At 43.5% G+C, this 18,587-nt stretch overlaps 3 long non-coding RNA genes across 3 annotated transcripts; 1 reads left to right on the top strand and 2 right to left on the bottom strand.

Annotated features, from left to right (window-relative positions):
- Positions 1 to 586: 586 nt before the first annotated feature.
- Positions 587 to 7,431, bottom strand: LOC310767736. The gene is made up of 3 exons (XR_014551042.1): positions 5,388 to 7,431; positions 1,376 to 1,412; positions 587 to 1,266 (listed from the first exon to the last, which is right to left on the bottom strand). It is a non-coding gene; the product is annotated as an uncharacterized lncRNA (long non-coding RNA).
- Positions 7,432 to 9,127: 1,696 nt separating this feature from the next.
- LOC310767731 lies at positions 9,128 to 9,709 on the bottom strand. The gene is made up of 2 exons (XR_014551037.1): positions 9,338 to 9,709; positions 9,128 to 9,300 (listed from the first exon to the last, which is right to left on the bottom strand). It is a non-coding gene; the product is annotated as an uncharacterized lncRNA (long non-coding RNA).
- A 33-nt stretch (positions 9,710 to 9,742) lies between these two features.
- On the top strand, positions 9,743 to 18,216 carry LOC310767729. The gene is made up of 3 exons (XR_014551035.1): positions 9,743 to 12,012; positions 15,373 to 17,289; positions 17,994 to 18,216. It is a non-coding gene; the product is annotated as an uncharacterized lncRNA (long non-coding RNA).
- The last annotated feature ends 371 nt before the right edge of the window (positions 18,217 to 18,587 follow it).

Genomic DNA, 18,587 nt, shown 5'->3' with positions numbered 1-18,587 from the left:
ATTGGCCACTGTGAGATCAGGGTGCTGAATTAGATATGCCACTGGCCTGATCTTATGTTCTTATACATCTATGTTGTAAAATGCAAAGTTTTTTTTGGTTTGTTTTTTTACAGGAGCATTCAACATTAGGCTTTCTCCTGCCCTGCAACAGCAGTTTCTGACTTTGAAAGGCATAATGGCCTTGGGGCACAACTTTCTAAATGGTACTGTGCATTATTTCATTTGCTTCCTAATTCAGCCCTGCTTCATTTGGGGGCTCATTCTTCTGAATGGGGGGCCCTGGACTACTGCCCCAAAGTCCTGCCTTGACAGCGCTACAGGTCGCAGTAATAAATCTGATATCTTTAGGGTTGCTTGCTGTTGTGTGGGGTGAATCTAGTAATCATGTTAGAGCACTGTGTATGCACACCCACCCACACAGAGAACAAGAACTGGAAATGACTGAGGTTTCTATTTTGGAGAAGAAACAGACTTCTGTCACTGAACTTTTTGAACAAAGCACACTGAGTCCTGTACACACGGTATGCCTTTCATTTGCATTTTCCTCTGCAGGCACTGCTCCTCTTGCTCAGTCTTCTTCGCTGTGTGCAAACACAGTGCCCTCGGCCCCAACACATGGCAATACAAACATATCTAGTGTGGTGTGCAAACTCCTTCCGGGTGCAGTGCAGCAGTTGTGTCTGGGAACATGTTTAATGCTGACTCAAGGGTGAGTCAGCCATTGTGTGACCAAAGGGAAAGAGAAGTAAAAGTGAAGGGGGCAGTTCCTGAGAAATATGATTGTGTTGCAAAGGTTTGTGCTGATGGGATTAAGCAAAAACTTACATGGCAAAGGTGAATTCCAAAATCCTCATTTTAAATAATTTGTCTTTCCTTTCATTCCTTTTTCATTATTAATGAACTACATTTAAATCAGACAGTTTTGACATTCCATCTCCTGATGAAAAATTTTCTTTTTTTGCCATTCTTAGACAATTTGATTCAGCGTGAGTCATTTGTTCTGTATTTTATTATTTTATACTTTAGTGATGTTATTGTTCAGTGCCATCTCCCAGTGTTATTCTCACAACAACCGTGGAAGCTAGGAGGATAGGTAAGGTTAGCCTTAGAGATGGTGACTGGCTTAGGGTTGCCCAGTGAGCTTCACGGCCAAACAGGGATTGTAGGGTTTATGACACCAACCAAAGTACCACAAAACAGTAACAGTGAGCAAGCTTCTGTATTCTCTGGAACACATCATGAGGCTAGATGTTAAATGCAGCAGGGCTGAAAAAAAGCACACTCACTGATAGTGATGCCTGGAGTCTGCATTTAGTCATCATCTTAAGGTGGAACGTGGGAGGAGGGAGCAGACAATGAAGTTAAACTGTCCTGCCTGCCCTGAAGGGTTCATGTTGCATCACAAGGGGTTTCTGTTGAGTGATTTGAAAAAGAGAGAGAGAGAATTAGCATTATGTCATGATGATGATACACTACTGCAGTTCACACTTCAACACTGGTGTTGTCAATTTGTGCCAGGTCTTGGGAGAGAGGGCACCATTGTCATGATAGAACCAAGACGATACAGTCAAGCTGCTTGAAAGGAGTTGCTCCAGCCTGAGGGATGAAATTATCTGTTTGTTTGTTTGTTTGTTTGTGTAGGTGGGGAGGGGAGGGGAGTTCTTCCCCATCTTGCCGCTGTGGAACCTTTAGAAGAGTCTTCCTCCAGTCTGGTGCCCTCCAGACTACATGTTCCACCAGCAATGCCTGGTGGGGATTGCAATCCAAAACATCTGGAGGGCAAAACATCTGAAGAAGGCTGAAGTGGAAACTGATCTATTAGGGCAAACAGGGCTCTGCCCCTGCAGCCTCAAGCACACTTGCCTGCCATCTTACAACCAGGCCAAGGGGTGGTCTTCTTGGCTCTCTGCTTCCTCCTTCTTAGTCTCAGTTGTGTCTGAGTGAAACTTAGCAAGGAGGAAGAGAAGGACAAGGCTAGAACTGGTTAGCTCTGCTTGTCAATGGTTGTGTACACATTATATGAACACATATTACCCCCCTCTCCTTACTCTGTCAGGAGTAAGCTACAGTTCCCAGGACCCACTGGAGGAAGCAAAGTACATTACACGTCTGGTGTGTACACAGTATCTCCAACTGCCATTGGCTTCCCTGCCTTCTGCCCTACCACCCACAATGAGCACCAGTCTCCACTACATATGGTTATAAGTGGGCATATTTGTGTAACATTTGCAAGGGTGAATCTCTCCTACAAATACTCACCCACCCTGTTCATTTCTTTTCTGTGGTGATCCCTGATTTTGGAATGTTGTCCCTAAGGAGACACATCTGGCATCCGCTGAAGATTTTCTGAGTCTGGTTAACACTTCCCCATTTCTTCCAGGCATTTTAGATACAATTTGTAGTCAGAACTGTTTTTAGTCTTTAGTTTTAGGTTTTCAACTTGCCTTTTATTTGTTGCTTCTTCTTTTTAAATGCATTTTTGCAACATGGGGGTCTGCTTTCTCCATAATCTTATTTACCTTTATCATGTACCTTACTTTCCCTCGCTAAATTAAGCACGTTTTGGGTGGTCTGCCTTTTTGCCCCAGTTGTAGCAACACTTCCTGGCAGAGAAATGTGGTGGCCTTATATGTTGACACAAACGTTCCAGCAAATGTTAGCACTTGTTTTGTTTCCAAGGTGTTTGCTCTCAGGCCCCAACAAATGAGAACCCTGCCAGTACCATTCATTCATTTTGTGAATGTTTACTCACAAATGCTGACTTTATTTTGCTCGGATGCTGGCAAGGTTTGTACTGTGTGTGTATTTGATTGCACAACTGGTAGCTGGAATTTATGTCTCCACTGCTCTAGAAAAGACACAGTGTTCCTGGAAGTAGTTCATTGATTTCCAAATGTTTTTGGTGATGGCTGTGAATAGGGAACCAAACCTGAAATATACTCAGAGTCGCAAAGTGATTTCATGCTCTTTATTCAGCTCATAGTGGTGAGGAGGAATGAATGACTGTCCCCTCAAAGTATCTGCTTTATATACATTATTTACACAATGGGCTGCACATGATTGGCTAATTCCGGAATTCTACTGTAAGCCAATCAGGTTGTGGATTCACTTCTATCTGGAGCATGATTGGGTGGTTCCTGCCAACCAATCATACTGCTGCATTGTTCTAGGACCAATCAGACTGCTGCTTCTGAATCCTATTGTTCTAGGACCAATCAGACTGCTGCCTTTTGGATCCTATTGTTCTAGGACCAATCAGACTGCTGCAGTTTGGATCCTATTCAACTCAGTACATAACAAAACCCCTTCCTCTCAAAGTGATGTTGTTGACTCACCAATGACAAGAAACCAGCCACCCAGTTTAGATTCTGTACAGGTTATCTTTTGGTAAGCAGAGGAAAGAGAGACATGGAGTGAGGAGAGGAACTGAACTGCAAGGAGGGTGTATATTAGAGGGACATTCAGAATCAATGCCACAGGACATGCAAACATGGGGCATTCATTGAATCACACTGAATCCTGGGGGGAAAAAGTGTTCTCAGGTGGGGAAGCATCCTGCCCTGGGGGTTTTATTTTGGGGATGCTCTTGGAGACTCAGGTGGCCTTGATGGCTAGGAGTGCCTTTTCTCAGCTCCGGCTGATTTGCCAGCAGAAACCCCTTTTGAAAAGAGGATCTGGCCACTCTGCTCCATGCTCTGGTAACTTCCATATTGGATTGTTGCAATGCACACTACACGGGGCTGCCATTGAAGACAACTTGAAAAAGCTTTATTTGATCCAAAATGCAACAAGGTTTATGTCTGGGGTTCCATGTAGATCTCACATAGGCTCTGGTTTAAAACAGCTGGCATGGTTGCCAGTTCACTTCAGGGCCCAATTCAAGGTGGTCACATTAGTGTGACTTAGGACCCAAATATCATAAAGCTTACCTCCTTCCCTACAAACCCTCTTAGAGGTGTTTAGATCAGCAGAGGCTTGGCATGGTGGCGGCCTGAGAGGCAGCATTCTCCGTGGCAGACTCTCCAGGACTTCAGACAGGAATTTTCCCCAGCCTTACTCTGGGATGCTGGGAATTGAACCTGAGGCTTGCACTGGCTTCCCATCTGCTACCTGGTCAAGTTGAAGGTTCTAGTGCAGAAAGATCTGAATAACTTGGGCCCAGGGTAGCTTAAGGATCACATTTCCCCATACACCGCAAGTTGATCACTGAGGTCATCAGGGAGCAGGGGATCCTTTTAGTGGCTCCGTCTCTGACTCATGTCAACAAATAGTTGTGCCTTCAAAGTCTGGGGCCAAACTCTATGGAACTCCCTCTGACAAGGAGTTAGACAGGCACCATGCCTACTGAGTTTCAGGTTCCTGTTTAATTTCATTTCAGGAGCCCTTTGCATCCTGAATGCTTCTCATATGTTTTGTGTTTTTGATTTCTTGAGGTTTTAATTGGGGGGGTTGTGTTTTAAAATTTGTATATTGTATATGTTAATGTTGAGACCTACATGGTGAAAAGTGGAATATAAATTTTTCGATAAATAAATTCTACTTACAGTACATCCATTGAAATGAATGAACCTAACTTAGTCATGTACACTTATTCCAGTGGCTTTACTTTTGAGTTAAACTTAGTTGGATACTACCTCATTTGAGTATAGGCTAACCCAGTCTCTTGGCCCTGGTGACACCAATTCCTTGGGGTGAAAGGGGAGCCACTGGCCTGTTAACCATCATTTCTTCTGCTCCACAGAATCCAATGACAGCAACTGATAACTAAATTCCTTCCTACCGACCTCTTTACTGATGTAATCCCTCAGTGCATTATTTTGTTCATGTTGAACTATGACATTAGAATGTGACCATGAGATAGAATATGGAAATTAGACAGATAACCTCCCAGATTCGGTGCTAACAATTGCTCCATTTATACATCCCTCCAGCAATGTCTAGATTAGAAAGACCTGTGTAACTGGTGTTCCTTGTGTGGCTTCAGTGTTCATACACACAGTGGAACTGTGTGGGTTGGCTTCTGTGCCAGGAGAGCTGGATTAGGTGGTTCAGTTGGAATCTGCTTAATACAAGGATTCCCAGTGTGTGCCTGCCAGAACCTAATATGGTGCTCACAAAAGGTCATAGTAAATATCCCCTCAAAATAAAATCTTTAAAAAAAAGTTTTTAAAAATAATAATGCACAATGATCTCTCTGCTCAGGTCCTGTTTGTAGTGGCTTAGCCTCTCCTACATTATTCACCCCCTGCCACCCAAATGCCTACATTACATTGTATGGCAGGATTGGAGAACCACCCTCTTGTCTGTTCTGAACTTGGGAGAGGTGCAGAGAGCACCTTTTTAAAAAAATAACAAAAAAATTGATTCAGTATGGCAGCAGGTGATACCTTTTCCTCACTGAGTGGGTGGCTGATGGGTTATGCACCCACACCATTTTGTGGTCTTGTCTCTTTTTCTTCCCTTTTGGATGTGGCAGCCATTTTGTGCTATGCCATGCCCTCGTGGCAGCCATTTTGAGACTGGTACCCACAGCAGTTTCTCAAAATTCCAACTGCACCCACTGGCCCAAAAACGTCTTTTAAGACCTAATCAATTCACCTTGTGATTAGATGTACATTAGGACTTCTAATGCCCAGTTGTTTAATAGCAAAATGATTCCTCCTCTAAATTATATAGCTGAAATGAAGAAAGCTGCTGCGGGTGGAGCATAGATGAGTGGATTTTTGTGTGGAAGGACTAAGAGTTCAGCTCAGTTTTAGTATTCAGAACAAATTCCTGGGCTCGGGAACCTTTAATTCTAAGTGAATGCTGTTTGCATCTGGCTGTGGTTGGTGGATCTTGGGGTTGTAGAAGATCTAGCAAGCACTAGCACTACAGACATATGGCTGTGAATGAGGTCATGGGTTTATCACAGCATCTTGTTTAATCCCCCCCAAATATGGAATCATTATGGAGAGTAGCCTGCAACAGTGCAAAACTTCAGTAGTGGGAGAATGTGCCCATCCAGATGTTTGTTGAAGTACAAATCCCATCAGCCCTGAACATTAGCTATGGCACTTGGGGCTGATGGGAGTTGCCATATTTTGAAGAGGGCAGCCAGCTCACACTCTGCATTTAAAACACATGGCTTCCCCTCACAGAACCGTAGGAACAGTCATTACCCTCACAGGGCTACAATGCCCAATGGTCTCAGCTAGTGCTTTAAATGTATGGTGTGTGGATGTACCTAAACTTGGGTTAAGGAGAAGGAACTGAGAAGAGGTTCATATTTTCAAGATGTGCATCAACAGTTAGAGCATGGGTAGGCAAACTAAGGCCCGGGGGCCAGATCCGGCCCAATCACCTTCTAAATCCGGCCCGCAGACGGTCCGGGAATCAGCGCATTTTTACATAAGTAGAATGTGTCCTTTCATTTAAAATGCACCTCTGAGTTATTTGTGGGGCATAGGAATTTGTTCATCCCCCCAATAAAGTCCGGGTCCCCCACAAGGTCTGAGGGACAGTGAACCAGCCCCCTGCTGAAAAAGTTTGCTGACCCCTGAGTTAGAGCCTGGGCAGCAGACCAAGCAGGCACACAGGTAAGCTGGGCAACCTCTTCTCAGTTATGTAGATTGTAGATATATGTGCTGCATTTCCATTTAAATCATAGCAATTACTTGTAACATTTCCACCCATATTAGCATATACAAACATTATGTAAATCTGTCTTCTGTCCTTTTTTACTGATGCTAACGTAAACTCCTTCCCTCTCATGGGATGGATGTGTTGCACAGTAATGGACTCTAGTTGGGAGACAGAAGAAATGTGTGTTGTGCATGATTTGTGTTGCGCATAACAAGCCTACTTTGTGCTTTGCCAGGAAAGCATGAAAAGCTGTTCAGAGAAGCATCTTCTAAACATTCTTCCCCAGACCAGCCTCCTCCGGGCAGTGTAGCTATCCCCACACCACCAGCAACTTGGAATTCACCAGGAACAGATTCATGATTAAGGCTCCACAAAGTAGAGCTCAGAGGCCGTGCACATTTCCAATGTTTAAAGCAACCCCCCCCAAACATCAAAAGAAACCTGGGAACAGTAATTTACTTTCACAGAACGATTGCCAGCAACCATAAAAAACTAGTTCCCAAGGTTCTTTGGAGGGAAATGTGCTTTAAAGGTATTATGTGTACACAGTCTGAATTTCAGGGCTCACTGCCTCTGTCCTCTTAAGAAGGAAAGAACCACTACCAACAAAACATTCTCCAAATGTTTCTTATATACATACAGCTTTTATTATTTTCCACATAGCTTGTGTTACTTTCCACATAGCTTATTTTCACATCTAAAGGCTACAAAAATGCACAGGCAAATATATAAATGGACAATAAGGTTACATTCCTGCTGGCAATCAAATATACAGATCAGTGCTTGGAGAGCCAGAGAAGATTCACTTGCAGCAGCTGCATTTGGTGGAAGGGGGACCTTTGCAGATACATCCCTGGGCACACTTGCTGCAGCCCACCGGACAACAAGTACAGCAACCTAGAAACGGAAATGAAAATTTACCTTTGTGGTTTCAGCCAATGAGGATCTCTTAGCAGAGCTGGGGAGTGGACCCAGCAGACAACAGTGTTGCTGGGATCAGAATATGAGAGATGGATGAGGACAGCAATTATGATATATGTGCACATATATTATGATATGTGTGCACATGCTTTAACCACACTAGCATCAGCAGCAAACCATTTCACTCCAAACAGTTTGCAATGCCATTTCAACAGGGATCAACTGAATGATATTCTCTGCTTTATGTTCCATGAAAAAGATATGCTCTTGCATGGAGCAATACAAGCAGGGAAAGGATGCTAGAATTTTCGGATTTGTGGCTATAATGCGAGTCTGTTACTGAAAAACAAGGTCATTCTAAGGAGCCCTGGAAATGGTGGTGAAAATAGAACACAGTAGGGTCCAAAGAGCTAAGGTGCCCTTTTTGAAGCGAGCATCCTTCACATTTGCTCCCAGGGCTATTGCATAGTCTCAGCTGCTACATCTGGCTCTTTTCTCTGGTGGAAATTCTACTCCGTCACTAAAAATCAACTCTGGGGTTTTATTGTATGGTTTTAATGATACTTTTGTACCCATTTTCAGCTGTGAAATTTTTCTACCCTGCCCTGGAACCCTTCAGTCCAGGTGGACTTCAAGTACAAATAATATCATTTTTTAAAATGTACATAATAAAAACTCATGTTATCTATATTTATAGTTAGATAACTTTACCTTATATCTTCTGTTTATAATTGCTGCTTTTAAATAGATTCATGCTATTTTATGTAAACCACTTGAGTTCTTATTAAGCACTATATAATAATTCTTGCTCAATAAATAAAAATAAAACCTGCAAACTGACCTATGGCTACCATACATGAAGTCGCAGTTACACTAGCCAACCAGTGCTTCATGCACACTTGGTAACAACTTGCTGAATGTCAGACATGCAGGGTTATGTCCACAAAATTCGCTCTCTAACACAGCATGAAAGTTAGGGCCAGTCCCATCCTACCTACTCTTGTCCCAAGTACTGTATCTACTCGAGTCTAATGCGCCATTGGATCTAACGCGCACCTCAGTTTTCAGAACCTTGAAACCAAAAAAAGTATTTGCTGACAAATGTAAATGTACCATCGAATCGAATGCACACCTTGTTTTTCGCAATGTAATTTGGCCAAAAAAGGTGACCATTAGATTCAAGTAAATACAGTAATTTTCCCATGTGCTGCATCCGATTGTGGTTTTTGCCATTCCAGTGCTAAAAAAGGGAAAAGAAAAGGACTGCTCCCAGGAACAAAATACATAGGAAAGGAAGGAACTGTTCATACTCACTCTTTCTGCATGACTTGCACTTGCAGTTTTTGCACTGACAGTTGTTGCCACAGGTGCATGAACCACCTAAAAGAGGAAGGGTGGAATCCCATTACAATTACAAACTTAGCATCTCCTGCGCACATTTACATTGACACTTAGCAAAGAAGCCTTCAGAAGCCTAGAAGAATTTAGGAAGCAATTAATTTTCTCCTTCCCCCTAATAAACACCTCGCAAAAGGGCAATAAAGCGTTCTATAGGACTTAAATATTCCTCCAGAAACTTGAACACTTGACAACGATTTTATTGTAGCACAGTGTAGAGATATAGCAGAAAGGAAGAAACAAAAGACCTCCGGTATAGGGCGGTATATAAATTCAATAAATAAGAAATAATAATAAAAGGAGGAGGAGGTGGCGGCAGGGAAAAGACATACTCCCTCGCCGCCACGTTGGTACCCTCTTTCTAATGCCCTTCCAGATGCTTTGGACTTACAACCCCCATCGGCGGCTGATGGGAGTTGTAGTCCAAGCGACGTGTGTCTGAGGGTGGTAGACAAGGCTGACCCAAACTCATCCTGGCAACAGCGGACATCATCTTAGGTCAGCCTCCTCCCCTCGCCTGTCACACAACCGGCCTGATTCGCCCTCGAGTCAGAAAGAGGAAAGAGCGTCCCTCGTTGATAGGGACGCAGAGAATCCAAGTCAAAAACAGAGCGCTCCACGTGGCCCGAAGCAGCGCCTTGCCAAGCAGCAGAAGCAGGGGAAAGAGGGAGAGAGGCAGATCGGAAGGGAAAGCGGGTGGGATCCAGATGTAAGGAGAGAAGGATGAGCAAGCGGAATGAATAGAAAGAGGAAGGAAGGGAAGTTTCCTCACCACTAGAACAGGGACAGTCTTGAGAATCCATTTCTCCTGGGCTTGATCTCTCCAGCAGCTAAGACGACGTCCGGGTGATCGGTTAGCAGCTGAGCTCCGCAGTGCCGTCCGCCCCGCTTTTTATTTCCCGCCGGCACCGCGTGCAAAGCAACCGGGCTCCGCCTCTGCCCGCGTCCCGTGCGCACGGCGCTCTCCCTGCGGCTCCGCCCTCCGCCAACAAAGCGGCTGGTCGGGCGCTCGCCTGCCTGGCGGAGCAATGCGGGATGATCAGTGGGCTGGCGGGCGCGGACACGCCTTGCTTTCCGCACCGGAGGGTTCTCACGGCCGTGTGCAGCCCAGGTGGGAGGGGTGCGGCCATCCTCCAAAGCGGTGGGTGCTTGCAGAGAGCGGCTTGGGGGGGCGGGTTGTCTTGGTGATGCGTGCAAAAGTTTCCCGGCATCAAAAGGGCTCCCCCTATATAATTTGGATTTACTTGGGGGGGGGGTTAAAAAGCTGTTGTCACCGTGGTCCCTTCCAGAAGACCTTTCAACTGAGCATCCATCGTGATTTGTTTACCCAAAGTTTGGAGGACATCCAGTGCTTCCAGATTGTCAGCGAATGCAAAGTGCGCAATTGGACAATCTTGCGCAACAGACATACCCCCATTTCCCAGCCCCGCCGACTGTTAGCATAAAGAAAGTGATGGCAAAGTGCGCAGGAAAGGGGGGGGGCGTTTGCTTGATGCAACGTCGTCTAAACACTCTGCAAACAAATCATAGTTAATGCTCAATAAACAGGCAAGGAAGTCCCTGATGTTGTGCCAAGCAATTGTTATTTTGCACTCTCCTTTTCATCCTCAAATTGTTCTTTTGACATGTAAGGGGGAGCAGGTAGGTTGTGCAACAGTGCCAGGTCATCTTTAATTGCACACCCTGAATTTGACTGTACTTTATTGAATCCCACCTGGAAATAGCTCCGTCTGAAAGCAGCCCAGATGCAGAGAAGCATTTTTTCCTCTTTCCTGAACCACATACCAATTTGTGGTACAAATTGTACCATGCTGGACCACCACAGTGTCAAAGGGCTTGCCAGCTTGTCCAGAGCATTGTGTGGCTGCCAATAACTTTGCATATTGAACATCCTTCAGCCAACTTAGTTCTACTTAATTCCCACAGTGTGGTGACTACAACCCTTTGGGTGGGGGGTGCTGGTGGAATGGTTTCCTGAATCACCCCTCTCTAACAAATGTTCACAAGCCCACAAATTGGGGTTAAACTATCGAATGAACTCCTGGAGGATTCTTGCATATGAAAGATGAAATATAAAATAGATTCTTTGCTCAGCCATGAAGTTCACTGGGCAATCTCAGGCCACTTACTATCTCTCATCCTAACCCACCTCACAGGGTTGTTGTAAGGATAACACTAGGAGTGGGACGAACCTTGTATCTGCACCTGAGTTTTTTGGAAGAAAGTCAGGATAAAAATCTGTTAAATAAATCGTAATCTAATTTAATAATTGAAATTTACCCAACAGCTTATTTTTAATGAATTGTACAGAACAAATGGAGTTGTCCCTATGCCCATTTTACAGATGCAGACCTCAAGGCAAGGAGAGGCAACATAGTGATTTCATGCCTAGGCCTGTTAGTGCTTGCAATTTTTCAATTTAAAGTAAAGCCTTTGTGCTCACTTTAAAACTAGGTCAGAGAGAGAGAGCTAAGTATAGAAGTAGAAGCCTTTACCACTTGCTCTAATTTGGACATAGTGCTTTAAACAACTTGTCTTCCCAAGCCACAGAGCAAATGAGTGGTCAAACCGGCACCTGTGATGTGTATTTTCTATTTCCCTAGCTGTTGCCTCCAGACCACTGTGCCTTGTAAAACCTAAATTAGGCGGAGTGCACGCCTTTCACTTTGTGGTGGCTCAGCTGGCAGGCTGTGGGTAAGACATCTGCATTTATTGCCAATCCCTGAAAATTGCACATTAGCACTTGCACGCCTTATAATTTAGCACCTAGTGGGCAAGGAGATGTGAAACTCTTTTGCAAGCTGGAAGAATGATGAAAGTGCTTTTGTTTTCCTTACCCATGCAGGCCACCAAACGAAAGGAAAAATGAAGATGGGAGAAACTCCTTCACAGAAACTACAGGTTCAAGGCTGCCATATGCCGTAGTCAGACTCCAAATGGCTTAGCAGGAGTCTCAGACAAGAGAAGAAGAGTTTGGATTTGATATCCCGCTTTATCACTATCTGAAGGAGTCTCAAAGCGGTTAACATTCTCCTTTCCCTTCCTCCCCCACAACAAACACTCTGTGAGGCGAGTGACTTCAGAGAAGTGTGACTAGCCCAAGGTCACCCAGCAGCTGCATGTGGAGGAACAGAGACACGAACCCGGTTCACCAGATTACGAGACTACCGCTCTTAACCACTACACCACAGAGGTGGGAAATGCTTCCCATCTCTGTTACTTGAACATCCTTCCCTGACCTGGCACCTTCCAGATGTTTTGCACTATAACTCCTATCAGGCCTAGCCAACATGGCTGGGGATGATGGGAGTTGCAGACCACAGGTTCCCCCTGCTGAGGCTAATGGATGTTGTAATCAAAGGCATCTAGTGGACTCCATGCTGGGCAAGGCTGAGGCAAGGCTTTATGGTAGCTGAGTTTCCAGTTTCTTATCTGCTAGGGAGGGTGCCTCACAAAATACATACAACACCTCCACCCAATGAACAACGGGAATACATACTCCTGATCCCTAGGTTGGGTGCCCCAGAAGATTAGATATTGTTGACTTCATCAGTGTGTTCTGGAAACTAGCAGATTAGATATTGAAAACAATAGTCTATGGGTGCTAATAGTCATAGAGCGCTGACTGGGGCTAATGGGAATTTCAGTCTAGTAACATCTGAAGGGTGCCAGTTTAGCCAATGCTGCATTACCATGTAGAAGATGGATGTGAGACAAGTCATGCTTAGATGCTGGTTGCTTCTGCACAGCAGGCTATTGTGGGCTTAGTGCTGTGCATGTGTGAAAGTTTGGTGCCACATCCACATAAGACATTATCCTCAAATGACATCCTGTATCACCCCACCATGATTTAATCAAGATTTACTATTTCTGCAGCGACGCGGGTGGCGCTGTGGGTTAAACCACAGAGCCGATCAGAAGGTCAGCGGTTCAAATCCCCACGACGGGGTGAGCTCCCATTGCTCAGTCCCAGCTCCTGCCAACCTAGCAGTTCTAAAGCATGTCAAAGTGCAAGTAGATAAATTGCAGAGTTTTGAAAAATTAAAAAATAGAGTGCGAGATTGGCTTCACTATTATCAGATAATGGAGGCATATAATTTGGATAAAAAAATTGGCTTCCAGGTGGAAAAATCAAAATTGGAAACAGAACTGTTAGATTCCAAAACTAAGAATTTGTCAAGAATGTATAACTTGCTGTTGAAATGGAATACTCAGGATGAAACGGTGAAATCTGTTATGATTAAATGGGCACAAGATGTTGGACACAACATTATGATGGCTGACTGGGAACAGTTATGGACCACAGGTATGAAGTTCACGGCATGTAATGCCTTATAATGAAAATGATATACAGGTGGTACATGACACCAGTCAAGCTTGCGAAAATTTATCATTCGCCCGATAATAAACATTGGAAATGTAAAGAGACTGAAGGTACATTCTTTCACCTTTGGTGGACATGCCCAAGGATTAAGGCTTTCTGGGAGATGATCTATAACGAAATGAAAAAGGTATTTAAATATACCTTTCTGAAGAAACCAGAGGCCTTTCTCCAGGGCATGGTCGGCCAATTGGTGCCAAAGAAGGATAGAACTTTCTTTATGTATGCAACAACAGCAGCAAGAATACTTATCGCAAAGCATTGGAAGACACAAGATCTACCCACCCTGGAAGAATGGCAGATGAAGGTGATGGACTACATGGAACTGGCGGAAATGACTGGCAGAATCCGAGACCAGGGAGAAGAGTCAGTGGAGGAAGATTGGAAGAAATTCAAAGACTATTTACAGAAACATTGCAAGATTAATGAATGTTAGAATGATGTTGGAATGAATTTATGTGATTTTAGCAGAAATGTTACAAAGATTTAGGAAAAATAGACTGTTAATTGGTGAAAGGAGGGAAAGTAAAGGTATATTAATTTCAAGATAAATTTACAGGACAAAAATTTGAAAAGAGGGAAAGGATTTGCTGAAATGGATAATTGACTTAGAATACAAAAAAGGGAGGTATGAGGAGGTCAGGGAAATAAGCTAATGAAAGATCAGTAATGGGAAGATGTGCTGTATTTTTTATTGATTTTTCTTTTTTGCTTAATGGATTTCAATTCTCTGTTTTTTCTTTTTGATTTTTCTTTTTTTCTTTTTTGTATTTTATCTTTTCTTGTTTAAAATGAGGGTTTTTTTATTTTTCTTGTTGTATTCCCAAAAACTTTAATAAATATCTTATTAAAAAAAAAGATAAATAGGTACTGTTCCAGTGGGTATGTAAACGGCGTTTCCGTGTTCTGCTCTGGTTCGCCAGAAGCGGCTTAGTCATGCTGGCCACGTGACCCGGAAGCTGTACGCCGGGTCCCTTGGCCAGTAAAGCGAGATGAGCGCCGCAACCCCAGAGTTGGTCACGACTGGACCTAATGGTCAGGGGTCCCTTTACCTTTACCTTTACTATTTCTGCAGAACACTGCATACACTGTTAAGGGAAATTTTCTGTGAGATATTTCTCATATTATGAATAGCCAGTTTCCATGAATTCATCTGATCTCATGCCTACCTATATATATATTATCTCTACAAACTAATAAACAAGCAGGCATCATTGGCACATCCTCACTCCAATATCACCAATTAATTATTTTCTGATTGATGTTCAGATTTATATAACCAATCCCAGTTGCTGACTCATCTACCTTGGGTACTGCCAGAAAAGGCAACACTGTTATGTAGGGCAATTAGCTTGTGGTAATTCAGTTTTTTTAACAGGGATAGATGAATCTGTAAATTTGGACTTCTCTTAAGTTTCTCACTTTCCCAGCCTTAAGTCCTGTTCTCCGCATTTCTGCATCAGTTTGCATTTGGTAAAACTCTTCATGAAAATAAACCAGCATCTTAGTACACATTGCTCTTAATATGAACATTTTTGTATGCAATTTTGACTACTGCACAAATTTATGTGAGGAATTCTTTTTCTAATACATTTTTGTGTTATTTCCACTACTATATGCATTTATATGCACACTTCTCCCTGATGTATACACTGTTATATGCATTTTTGGGGGATGCAAACTGGCTTCCCTTTCTCCCCCATTTCCCTTTCTCCTACTCTCCCATCCTTTCTTTCTGACACCCCTTCTCACTCTCTTTCTAACACATCTCCCTCATCTTTTCCACTCCATGAGCTGCCAGAAGAGGGACAGATACCTCTTGCCAGGCCTGATTGCTTGCAGGGTGCTTCCCTTTTCTTTCTGCTTCAGCCAATCTGTCTTGGCTTTTCTCCATTTTCCCATGCCCTCCTCTCCCTCCAGGCTCCCCGCTGCATGAAATTAGGCTGAAGACTGCATTTCCCCTCCCCAATTTATGACCAGATTATGTATGTGCGCATTGCTTTGAACATTTGAAATCACAAACATCAAATATTCTCTTTTTATTCTAGGCCTCCTGATGCTTGGTTGCCACTTTGGGGAGCTAACTGGGATTTCATGACAGCTCGCTTCTAGCCCCACTGGATTGGACAGACAGCCCTTCCTGGGACCCAGAGACATGCTCCCTTGAAGCCAGGCTCCTAGTGGATCCAGACATGTGCTCAGAGTCAGCCCCAAACCAATGAACCAATGATTTCTTAGCTCTTCATTTGAGTATCGACTGCAAACCTGCGTCAGCTTAGGTGCTGAGTTCTGACAGGCCTGGAGCTAAAGCAGAATCCCTACAAAAGAAGAGGACAATATTGGTATCCTTGAGGGAAATCTGAAGCCTATATAAGTAATTTAAAACCACAACTCTGAAAGGGGCAATTCCCTTAACCAAAAGCCCATGAGGACTGAGCATGCTCAGTAGTCCTAGGCAGTCAAAGGGAAAAGAAAAAAAGGAGAACTCTTTTATTTATTACATTTATAACCCATCTTCAAACCAACACTAGCAAGTAGCCCCCTGGCCAGATTATTACTACCTGCTTAGTGCTGTTTACATCTGTAAAAGCAAGATTTGAGCTTGCTCCAGAGGTGTCATTACGCCCCAAGGTGGTGTGTATGCATGTCTGTGTGTGCCTTTGACACAATAACCAGCATGAACAGATCACAACTGTTGATTATATCAATGTCAAAAACACACTGGGCTGGGAGGAGCCCCACATTCATGGTGATTCTTGGTCATGATGCTCTTGGGGCAGCTGTATGTGATCCTCCTTTCATTATTTTTTGTGCCTGCGACATTTTTGGGGCAGTCATACTATTGCACTTACAGTCAGTGCACAATGCCCTGTAGCTTCCTGCTGACATGCCATAATTTCTTAATTATTCCATAATTTCTGTAGGTTTTTTTTCTTTATTTGTCCTGCTTTTTAGTGCTAAAGCCTGCCTGGACAGTAATAATACATTCGCAATGGGGAAGCAGAATGAATCTTCCATCAATGGATGGTTATTGTGTCAGGAAACTGTTGCCAAAAAAACGCCAGCATGGAGGGACCTGCAAGCACCCAGTATTGCTCAGAGGAGACAGGAGTGAGTGGTGCAGGTACATCACGCCAGAGACTGACATATGTGAGAGCCTAAGTGCCTCCACCCTTGAAATTAGGCATTTTGAAGAACTATGAAATTGGATATTTGGCACTTGAACATGCAGTTTCACTTAAAAAACAACAACTTGTCCCACCCCAAAACTTTAGGTGCCTATAGGTCTCCTATCATCTCATAAGGCCAACAAACTGGGTTAGCTTTCCCTTTATTGAGCTCACACGAAGATGGATTTGGTGGGGTGATGCCCTCTGGCTATAATTCTAGTAGGAATTGGTATGTCTTTGAATGTGCCGATGTGTGTTTGGGCCTGTCTGAAAGATGAAAGGAGTTTGTTTCCCTTTGATGTACATCGGTAACTTCTATAAATGTTAATAGAAGGTACAACATGATCATAAGACATGGGGGGGGGGGGGAGAGACCAACCGTTGTCTCCCTTCCAGCTTCTCTGAGTAATCTGGGAAGGAGGAACCTCAGAGCTAGGAAGGGCTGGAGTTGACAAAGTATACCTAGAATTTACCTTGCTTCATCTTGTGACCACCATGTTCCCACTAATCCCCTGGCACTTCTGTTCTTAGCAGGCATGGATTCTGACATCAGCCTCCAGATAAGATTTAACAGGTTAATATCCAACAACATGGGGAAAGTGCCCTTCCCCCGACTTCCCAGTTCAGGCTGGGAAATGCAAAATGAATACCAGCAAGTGCTTTTGAGTCAAAAATGTGTTGATGTGAGTTGGAGGGGTAGGCTGTATGCCTGAGCCCCCTTCTAATTCATGTATCCTTCTAATTCATGTAGCATGGATTCAATTCCTGGAATAGTCAAGCTAGCTTTCTGGTTAGGTAATGGTCTTCTAAGAAACCAGAGGCCTTTCTCCTGGGCATAGTCGGCCAATTGGTGCCAAAGAAGGATAGAACTTTCTTTATGTATGCAACAACAGCAGCAAGAATACTTATTGCAAAGTATTGGAAGACACAAGAGCTACTCACCCTGGAAGAGTGGCAGGTGAAGGTGACGGATTATATGGAATTGGCGGAAATGACTGGCAGAATCCGAGACCTGGGAGAAGAGTTGGTGGAAGAAGACTAGAAGAAATTTAAAGACTATCTTCAGAAATACTGTAAAATTAATGAATGTTAAAATGATGTTGGATTGAAAATAAGTGGCATTAGCAACAAAGTTAATAAGAATATGCAAAAATGAATTGATAATGGATGAAAATATAGAGTTATAATATGTTAAGACACAGAGTTAAGATAAACGAAAGAGGGTAAGGATTTGCTGATTTGATTATTTAAATGGGAATACAAAAAGGGGAGGTGTGAGGAGGCCAAGGAAATAAGCTAATGAGTTCAAAGTTACAAAAAGCGGATTTGTTTTTAATTCTTTTTTAGCTATTTGTCTTTTGTATTTTGTATTTTTATTCCTCTTTTTTCTTTTTTATGTATTTTTCTATGTTCTCTTTTTTGTATCTTTTTCTTTTTATATGACCTTTTTTCATTTTGTAAACTTATGTTTTTGTAAAACTTCAATAAATATCTTTTAGGTAATGGTCTTCTAAGTACGGGCCATTAAGGTAACAAAGGAAGTAGCTCTGTGCTAGAAACCAAATGGGTGGGCTGTAGGCTAGGAGACAGAGCCATGCCTGATTTCTGTTGGAATCCAAGGCTGTGGCTATGAGAGAAGCCAGACCCTCTTGGGGTGTTACTGCTGTGAGCCTCTCCATTGTAGGCTCAGGTGTAAATAAACCATATACTGTATCCTAAAGATGCCACTGTCTCTGCTGTCCCTCATTCCAAGGAAACTGAACCCTGGACAAGCACCTGGAAGCCTTGAATCTTGCATGGCTTGGAGACTGGGGTGGCATGCAACAGTATTGCTATTCTTCGGTAGCATGGCACTACCACTGGGCAAAGTGAAGCCACTCCCTCAGGCACGAGATGCTGAGGTGTGGCAGTGACATGGAGGACAGGGCTATGTGTGTCACTTGCCCTCTCCTTAAGCTAGCCTGCTGACCACTCCTGCTAGCTGCAGCAGTCTCGTGATTTTTCAAACCATTTCCTTAGAGACCTTGCTGCCATTACTAGTAGCGTGAGTAAAAAGAAACCCATTAAACCTTCCTCTTGGCTGGCGTTGGCCC

This window comes from Podarcis filfolensis, assembly GCF_964270895.1.
Source record: "Podarcis filfolensis genome assembly, chromosome: 8".
In the NCBI taxonomy this organism is placed as follows: domain Eukaryota; kingdom Metazoa; phylum Chordata; class Lepidosauria; order Squamata; family Lacertidae; genus Podarcis; species Podarcis filfolensis.
Note: the sequence above shows the minus strand (reverse complement) of the source record. Positions and strands in the feature narration are given on the sequence as shown.